The sequence below is a fragment of the Oncorhynchus clarkii genome, chromosome 12 (genome assembly GCF_045791955.1).
Source record: "Oncorhynchus clarkii lewisi isolate Uvic-CL-2024 chromosome 12, UVic_Ocla_1.0, whole genome shotgun sequence".
Classification (NCBI taxonomy): Eukaryota; Metazoa; Chordata; class Actinopteri; order Salmoniformes; family Salmonidae; genus Oncorhynchus; species Oncorhynchus clarkii.
The window spans coordinates 90162905-90172323 of NC_092158.1; positions in this window are offsets into that span (position 1 = coordinate 90162905).

Genomic DNA, 9419 nt, shown 5'->3' on the forward strand with positions numbered 1-9419 from the left:
AGAATATCATTAGACCAAACATTTTATTACTTTAGTGTTTAGTCTAAATCTCTCTACAACACTGTTCCAAAAATGCAATTGAGAAAAACTGTAATGGCACTTACTAATGAAGTTTGTAGTATTGACTGTCCCCATAAGGCATTTTACCACTATAGCCGAGTTTACCATAGTCAAATCTAATTGTATTGGTCATACGCGCCGAATACAACAGGTGTAGAAGTCAGAAGTTTATATAAACGAGTTTTAATGACTCCAACCTAAGTGTTTCAACCACTCCACAAATGTCTTGTTAACAAACTATAGTTTTGGCCAGTCAGTCATCTACTTTGTGCATGAAAAGTCATTTTTCCAAAAATTGTTTACAGACAGATTATTTCACTTATATTCACTGTATCACAATTCCAGTGGGTCAGAAGTTTACATACACTAAGTTGACCGTGCCTTTTAAACAGCATGGAAAATTCCATAAAATTGTCATGGCCTTAGAAGCTTCTGTTAGGCTAATTGACATCATTTGAGTAAAATGGCGGTGTACCTGTGGATGTATTTCAAGGCCTACCTTCAATCTCAGTGCCTCTTTGCTTGACATCATGGGAAAATCAAAAGTAATTAGCCAAGACCTCAGAAAAAAAAACTGTAGACCTCCACAAGTCTGGTTGGGAGCAATTTCCAATTGAAGGTACCACGTTCATCGGTACAAACAATAGTATGCAAGTATAAAGACCATGGGACCACGCAGCCGTCATACCGATCAGAAAGGAGACACGTTCGGTGTCCAAGAGATGAACGTACTTTGGTGCAAAAAGTGCAAATCAATCCCAGAGCAACAGCAAAGGACCTTGTGAAGATGTTGGAGGAAACGGGTACAAAAGTATCTATATCCACAGTAAAACGAGTCCTATATCGATATAATCTGAAACACCGCTCGGCAAGGAAGAAGCAACTGCTCCAAAACCACCATAAAAAAGCCAGACTACGGATTGCAACTGCACATAGGGACAAAGATTGTACTTTTTGGAGAAATGTCCTCTGGTCTGATGAAACAAAAATAGAACTGTTTGGCCATAATGACCATCATTATGTTTGGAGGAAAAAGGGGGAGGCTTGCAAGCCGAAGAACACCATCCCAAACACGAAGCACGGGGGTGGTGGCATCATGTTGTGGGGGTACTTTGCTGCGGGAGGGACTGGTGCACTTCATAAAATAGATGGCATCATGAGGGGAAAGTATGTGGATATATTGAAGCAACATCTCAAGGCATCAGTCAGGAAGTTAAAGCTTGGTTGCAAATGGGTCTTCCAAATGGACAATGACCTCAAGCATACTTCCAAAGTTGTGGGAAAATGGCTTAAGGACAACAAAGTCAAGGTATTGGAGTGGCCAGCACAAAGCCTTGGCCCCAATCCTATAGAAAAATTGTTGGCAGAACTGAAAATGCGAGAAAGGAGGCCTACAAACCTGACTCAGTTACACCAGCTGTCAGGAGGAATGGACCAAAATTCACCCAACTTCTTGTGGGAAGCTTGTGGAAGGCTACCCAAAATGTTTGAGGGTTTCTGGCATGATGGTGTTGATGTGAGCCATGACCAGCCTTTCAAAGCACTTCATAGCTACAGACGTGAGTGCTACAAGTTGGTAGTCATTTAGGCAGGTTCCCTTAGTGTTCTTGGGCACAGGAACAATGTTGGTCTGCTGAAAACATGTTGGTATTAAAGACTCGGACAGGGAGAGGTTGAAAATGTCAGTGAAGACATTTGCCAGTTGGTCAGAGCATGCTCGCAGTACACGTCCTGGTAATCTGTCTGGCCTTGCGGACTTGTAAATGTTGACCTGTTTAAAGGTCTTCGGAGGGCATAGAGGGATTTCTTATAAGGTTCTGGGTTCCAGTCCCACTCCTTGAAAGCGGCAGCTCTAGCCTTTCGCTCAGTGCAGATGTTGCCTGTAATCCATGGCTTCTGATTGGGGTATGTACGTACGGTCACTGTGGGGACGACGTCGTTGATTTACTTATTGATGAAGACAATGACTGATGTGGTGTACTCCTCAATGCCATCGGAAGAATCCCGGAACATATTCCAGTCTGTGCTAGCAAAATAGTCCTGTAGCTTAGCATCTGCTTCATCTAACCACTTTTTTATTGACTTCCTGCTTTCATTTTTGCTTGTAAGCAGGAATCAGGAGGATAGAATTATGGTAAGATGTGTGGAGTAAAGGTGTATGTGGAGTAAAGGTGGTCTAGATTTTTTTCTCCCTCTGGTTGCATATTTAACATGCTGATAGAAATTTGGTAAAACAGAAGTTTCCCTGCATTAAAGTCCCCGGCCACTAGGAGCGCCGCCTCTGGATGAGCATTTTCCTGTATGCTTATGGCGGAATACAGCTCATTGAGTGTGGTCTTAGTGCCAGCATCAGCCTGCGGTGGTATGTAGTCAGCTACCAAAAATACAGATGAAAACTCTAGGTAGATAGAGTACCTCATGATATGCTCTAGACCACACTAACTCAGGCGAGCAAAACCTCAAGGCTTCCTTAGATGTCATGCACCAGCTGTTGTTTACAAATATACATAGTCCATTACCCCCTGTCTTACCAGACACCGCTGTCCTATCCTGCTGATACAGCATATAACCAGCCAGCTCTATGTTGATAATGTTGTCATTCAGCCACGACTCCGTGAAGCATAAGATATTAGTTTTGAATGTCCCGTTGGTAGTTTCATCTTCCTTGTAGGTCGTTGATTTTATTTTCCAATGATTGCACATTAGCTAGTAGAACGGAAGGCAGAGGGGGTTTATTCGATCGCCTACGAATTCTCAGAAGGCAACCCACTTTTTCCTCTGTCTTCTTTTCACGCAAATATCGGGGATTTGGTCAAGTTCCCGGGAAAGCAGTATGTTCTTCATGTCGGGATCATCGGACCCGTTAAAGAAAAAAAGAAGCTAATATTCACTGTTCTGATGTCCAGAAGTTATTTATCTTCAGTCAAAAGAGACGGTAGCAGCAACATTATGTACAAAATGTTTTTTTTTCCTTTAAATAGTTCAACTGTAATGGCACATAATACAGAAGTTTTTAGTATTAACTGTCCCATAAGACATTGTACCACTATAGCCTAGTTACAAATAAATGTATGTGTACTATAATAACTTTGGAAATAGTGGCATGTTTTTATCCATATTACTGTGTGTTGAGCCAGCCTTGTTTCTAGGAAACCATACACAAAATTAATAATTTGACCAAATATTTAGGAAGAGGTCATTTCATGGAGTCTGTGAAGAAAGAAAACACATGAAAAAAGTGGTAAGCAAGTTGGGTCCAAAAAACTGAATTTGGCGTAGAGGTTTAATGGTGCTTGTATCTTAACCAAAGTTGACAATTTTAAGATTGTTCTATACATCAGTTGGGGTCTTAATAAGCGTTGAATTCCTAAACCTAGCATGAAATTGCATCCTTTTAGCTGTGTGGGCTAATATAGTCAACATGTTTGCCTTGGGTAAGTTGAGCCAATGGCACTTTGAGCAAATGGAAGTGTTTTCTTCCCAGGTGTAATGCAAGGCATTATCGCTGGGATATGAGGTAACAACAGGGCTTAGTCTATGCTAAGTGTTTAAAAAGTACAATGTTTGTGTTAGGTGTTAAACCTGTGTTAAATAATTGTGTTGTTCCTCAAGCAAGGAAGGGGCCAATGACATCAGTAAAGCGTGTACTTCACTGTATCTATAGTTGGGATATTGCTTTTCAACAATAACATTTATTTAAAAAAATATTTTTAAAAATTAAAAATTACTACTTTAAAGTGTGGGAGAGTGGGGTAAGTTGAGCAATGTTTTCCATTCAGCATCACTACTTCAAGGGAAATAGTATTCTTTCTATATTTTTCAGCAATTTTTACGGTATAGCCAATTTAGACTTTTATGGTTGTCATTAGTTACCACAGCCACAAATGACCTCTTCCTACATATTTGGTCACACAATTGTGTGCACAGTTTCCTAAAAACAAGCGGTGGCTCAACTTTACAATTATATTTGACAATTTTTACTCCAGTAATTTATAAATAAAATAATGTACTTTTTACTCAATACATTTTCCCTGACACCAAAAAGTACTAGTTACATTTCGAATGCTTAGCAGGATAGTATATTTAAGACCAAATACTTTTACTCGGTGACTTTCACTTTTAGCCGAGTCATTTCTACAAAGATATCTTTACTCAAGTATGAGAATTTAGTACATTTTCCACCACTGTCTAGCTAACGTTAGCTGTTCAAATAGAACGCATGGAAGTGGACGATCAAATGTGAAAACTAGGCCTAGATATTTCAAACACCACACTGAGGTCTATATTGCTAACAAAAGGCAACCAAACTTACCCGATACATTGTTGACGCTATTCTTTCTTCAACGTTTCTTCAAGAAATGTGTACGCTATAGTTACGTTGTTTGTCACAGCGTTCAGATAACTATTATGGCATTGTCGCAGGCAATTCCAGTCTCAAGTCTACAACTGAAACAGCTAGATCAGAGCAATCAAACGTCTATTTAAATATCAAAACTGGATTCAAATGTATGTAGGCTAATCTTACTTCAGTAAGATCCCGGATATGATTTTACCTGAGCTATAAAAGTCAAGAAAACATTCAACAACATCCCATTCACCAATAATCCTGTTTTCTGCTATTGTCTACCTGAAAGCCACTTGGAACAGATCTCTTCGAGAGTCCAGCCAGAAAGAACAATGACATAGATATTTCACTGGAGGTATAAATGTGAAGCATCCGGTTGGCGTTTCCACTCACTACCAAATATGGTGGTGAGAGGAAGCCCAGTGGCTGGCAGTGAGAGAAGATGGAGCGAGATGGATTTTGGCCGTCATTTTGCTCATTTGATCTCAATGCAGTTTTTTGTTTCCAAAACTAAAATATGTTACGAACAGATAGGACTAACTTTGAAAGACTTTACCGTTTGCGAAAGTTTTTAAAAAGTGCGTTGTTTAGGAGTGCATGGAATTGAGTTATTGCACACGCGCACTTATGAGTAGGCGTTCCATAACCGAAATATGCAAATACATGCTAGAACCAGCCAATGTTAGCTCTGCCCATCTTTTGCTTGTTTTATTTGCTCACATTGGAAACAACAGGCTGTGGTCTATCTTGGGTTAGTTATAAAAACCATTGGTCCAACGTGAAGTCCTTCTTCAATAGTATTTATGGAGGTCTGCAAACAAACGTTAGAGGTGCATGTTGCCACCTACTGTACAATCCATTATACTTGGTGATAGAAAAAATACCTGCCAATTTAACCCTTGTGAAAAACAGAACACCCCCTGCAATTCTTCCGTGGCAAAATCATGTAATCCCAAGTACTTTTCTGCAGCTGCCACCACAACATAATTTATGTGACTTCAATTCAATTTCTGCGGTACAGTTGATAGCAATGGTTATGAACACTAAGAAACCAACCTTACTGAAACACATATTATTCCTAATCACTCTCGAGGATCCCTCGCCCTGTACCCATCCTCCTCTGCTACTCAAATCAAATCACATTTTATTGGTCACGTGTTCCAAACAGAAAAGGTGTAGACTTTACAGTGAAATGCTTACTTACGAGCCCATTCCTAACAATGAAGGGTTAAAAAAAAATGTAAGATAAATATTTGCGAAATAAAAAAGGAGACACTTTCACACTATTCAAATATGCTGCTACTATGTTTATTATGTCCTGATGGCCTAGTTCCTTTTACCCCTACTACATGTACATACTGCATTACCTCAATCACATGTTCCCCTGCACATTGCCTCGGTACTGCTACTCTGTTCATTATGTCCTGATGGCCTAGTCCCTTTTACCCCTACTACATGTACATACTGCATTACCTCAATCACATGTTCCCCTGCCTCAGTACATTGCCTCGGTACTGCTACTCCTTGTATATAGCCCTATTATTGTGTTACTATGTGTGGGGCCCATTTGCATGTGTGTTTTGTGTGTGTGAGCGAATGTAGTGTGTGTGTTGGCGTGAGTGTGTGGGTAGTCTAGTGAATGTGTGGGTAGTCTAGTGAGTGTGTGGGTAGTCTAGTGAGTGTGTGGGTAGTCTAGTGAGTGTGTAGGTAGTCTAGTGAGTGTGTAGGTAGTCTAGTGAGTGTGTAGGTAGTCTAGTGAGTGTGTGGGTAGTCTAGTGAGTGTGTGGTTGTCTAGTGAGTGTGTGGGTAGTCTAGTGAGTGTGTGGGTAGTCTAGTGAGTGTGTAGGTAGTCTAGTGAGTGTGTAGGTAGTCTAGTGAGTGTGTGGGTAGTCTAGTGAGTGTGTGGTTGTCTAGTGAGTGTGTGGTTGTCTAGTGAGTGTGTGGGTAGTCTAGTGTGTGTGGGTAGTCTAGTGAGTGTGTAGGTAGTCTAGTGAGTGTGTAGGTAGTCTAGTGAGTGTGCGGTTGTCTAGTGAGTGTGTGGGTAGTCTAGTGAGTGTGTAGGTAGTCTAGTGAGTGTGTGGGTAGTCTAGTGAGTGTGTGGGTAGTCTAGTGAGTGTGTGGGTAGTCTAGTGAGTGTGCATAGAGTAAGTGCAATTTTGTTGTTGTTGATATAAATAATTAAGGAGGTCGACTTTTAGTGCCTTCAGAAAGTATTCAGACCCCTTGACTTTTTCCACTTCGTTATGTAACAGCCTTATTCTAAAATTGATTAAATACATTTTCCCCCTCATCAATCTACTGCATAATGGCAAAGTGAAATCAGGTTTTACATTTTTTTGAGGGAAATGTAATAAAAATATACAACAGAAATACCTTATTTGCATCATAAGTATTCAGCACTGTCACGTTCTGACCTCTATTTCTGTTGTTTTGTATTTATTTAGTATGGTCAGGGCGTGAGTTGGGTGGGCAGTCTATGTTTGTTTTTCTATGTTTTGGGGCATTTCTATGTTTTCGGCCTAGTATGGTTCTCAATCAGAGGCAGGTGTCAATAGTTGTCTCTGATTGAGAATCATACTTAGGTAGCCTGGGTTTCACTGTGTGTTTGTGGGTGATTGTTCCTGTCACTGTGTTTGTTGTCACAGGATAGGACTGTTTTGCGTTTTCACATTTCTTGTTTTTGTTAGTTTGTTCATGTGTAGTGATTTATTAAAACATGAATAACCACCACGCTGCGCTTTGGTCCGCTTCTCCTCCTACAGACGAACGTCGTTACAGAATCACCCACCTACCAAGGACCAAGCGGCGTGGTAAACAGAGGCAGCAGCAGCAGGAGGAGCAACAGCAGCAGCAGGAGAAGCGACTGGTGCAGCAGGAGCAACAGCAGCAGCAGGAGAAGCGACTGGTGCAGCAGGAGGAGCAACAGCAGCAGCAGGAGGAGCAACAGCAGCAGCAGTGGGAGAGGCTGCACTACTTGGAGAGATGGACTTGGGAGGAGATTCTAGACGGGAAAGGACCCTGGGCAGAGCCAGGAGAATATTGCCGCCCCAAGGCCGAGCTGGAGGCAGCAAAAGCAGAGAGGCGGCATTATGAGGAACTAGCACGGCAGAGCGGATGGAAGCCCGAGAGTCACCCCCAAAAATTTCTTGGGGGGGGGCACAGGGGGAGTGTGGCAGAGTCAGGAGTCAGACCTGAGCCAACTCCTCCCGTTTATCGTGAGGAGCCAAGGAGGAGCTCAGAACCAGAGCTGGTGTTGGAGGTGAGCGAAGCAGAGACTGTGAAGGAGTTAATGGGGAAATTGGAGGAGAGTGATATGAGGGACTTGCTGGTTTGGTGCATGAGGCACGACATTCGCCCGACGGAGCGTGTCAGGGATTTAAGGGCACCGGGGTCAGCTCTCCATACTCATCCTGAGGTGCGTGCGAGGGGTCTGGTGAAGACTGTGCCAGCCTCACGCACCAGGCCTCCTGTGCATCTCCCTAGCCTTGCACGTCCTGTGCCATCTCAGTACTACAGTGCTCCTAGCAGTGCTAACTGTGGCGGGCGTGGTGCTGGTCAGGCACCGTGTTATGCAGTTGTGCGCACGGTGTCCCCAGTACGCGTGCTTAGCCCGGTGCGCTACATCCCAGCTCCCCACATCTGCCGGGCTAGGGTGAAGATCCAGCCAGGGCGGTTGGTGCCAGCCCTGCCCTCAAGATCTCCAGTACGCCTTCACGGTCCGGTCTATCCGTCACCACCTCCACGCACCAACCCTCCGGTGGCAGCCCCCCGTACCAGGCTGTCTCTCCGGCCCATCCTTACAGGGCCTTCCTCCTCTCCAGCGCTGTCGGAGCCTCCCACCTGTCCGGCGCCTCTGCCGGAGCCTCTCGCCTGTCCGGCGCCTCTGCCGGAGCCTCCCGCCTGTCCGGCGCCGCTGCCGGAGCCTCCCGCCTGTCCGGCGCCGCTGCCGGAGCCTCCCGCCTGTCCGGCGCCTCTGCCGGAGCCTCCCGCCTGTCCGGCGCCTCTGCCGGAGCCTCCCGCCTGTCCGGCGCCTCTGCCGGAGCCTCCCGCCTGTCCGGCGCCTCTGCCGGAGCCTCCCGCCTGTCCGGCGCCTCTGCCGGAGCCTCCCGCCTGTCCGGCGCCGCTGCCGGAGTCTCCCGCCTCTCCGGCGCTACCAGGGCCTTCCTCTTCTCCGGCGTTGCCGGAGCTTCCCGTCTGCCCAGCGCCAGCTGAGCTTCCCGTCTGCCCAGCGCCAGCTGAGCTTCCCGTCTGCCCAGCGCCGCCAGCGCCGCCCGTCTGCCAGGGGCCGCCAGCGCCGCCCGTCAGCCAGGGGCCACCAGCGCCGCCCGTCAGCCAGGGGCCGCAAGTGCCGCCCGTCAGCCAGGGGCCGCCAGTGCCGCCCGTCAGCCAGGGGCCGCCAGTGCCGCCAGTCAGCCAGGGGCCGCCAGTGCCGCCAGTCAACCAGGGGCCGCCAGTGCCGCCAGTCAGCCAGGGGCCGCCAGTGTCGCCAGTAAGCCAGGGGCCGCCAGTGCCGCCAGTCAGCCAGGGGCCGCCAGTAAGCCAGGGGCCGCCAGTGCCGTCAGTCAGCCAGGGGCCGCCCGAGCAGCTGCCCCTCTGTCCAGAGCAGCTGTCGCCCCTCTGTCCCAAGCTGCTGCCGCCCCTCTGTCCCGAGCAGCTGTCCCTCTGTCCCGAGCAGCTGCCGCCCCTCTGTCCCGAGCAGCTGCCGCCCCTCTGTCCCGAGCTGCTATCGCCCCTCTGTCCCGAGCTGCTATCGCCCCTCTGTCCCGAGCAGTTGTCCCTCTGTCCCGAGCAGTTGTCCCTCTGTCCCGAGCAGCTGCTTCACCTCTGTCCCGAGCTGCCCCTCTGTCCCGAGCAGCCCCTCTGTCCAGTGGGGTCATTGAGAGGGGTGGCCATGGTGAGTAAGCCAGGGAGGCGGACAATAAGGCGGACTAAGACAATGGTGAAGTGGGGTCCGCGTCCCGCGCCAGAGCCGCCCCCGCGGACAGACGCCCACCCAGACCCTCCCCTATAGGTC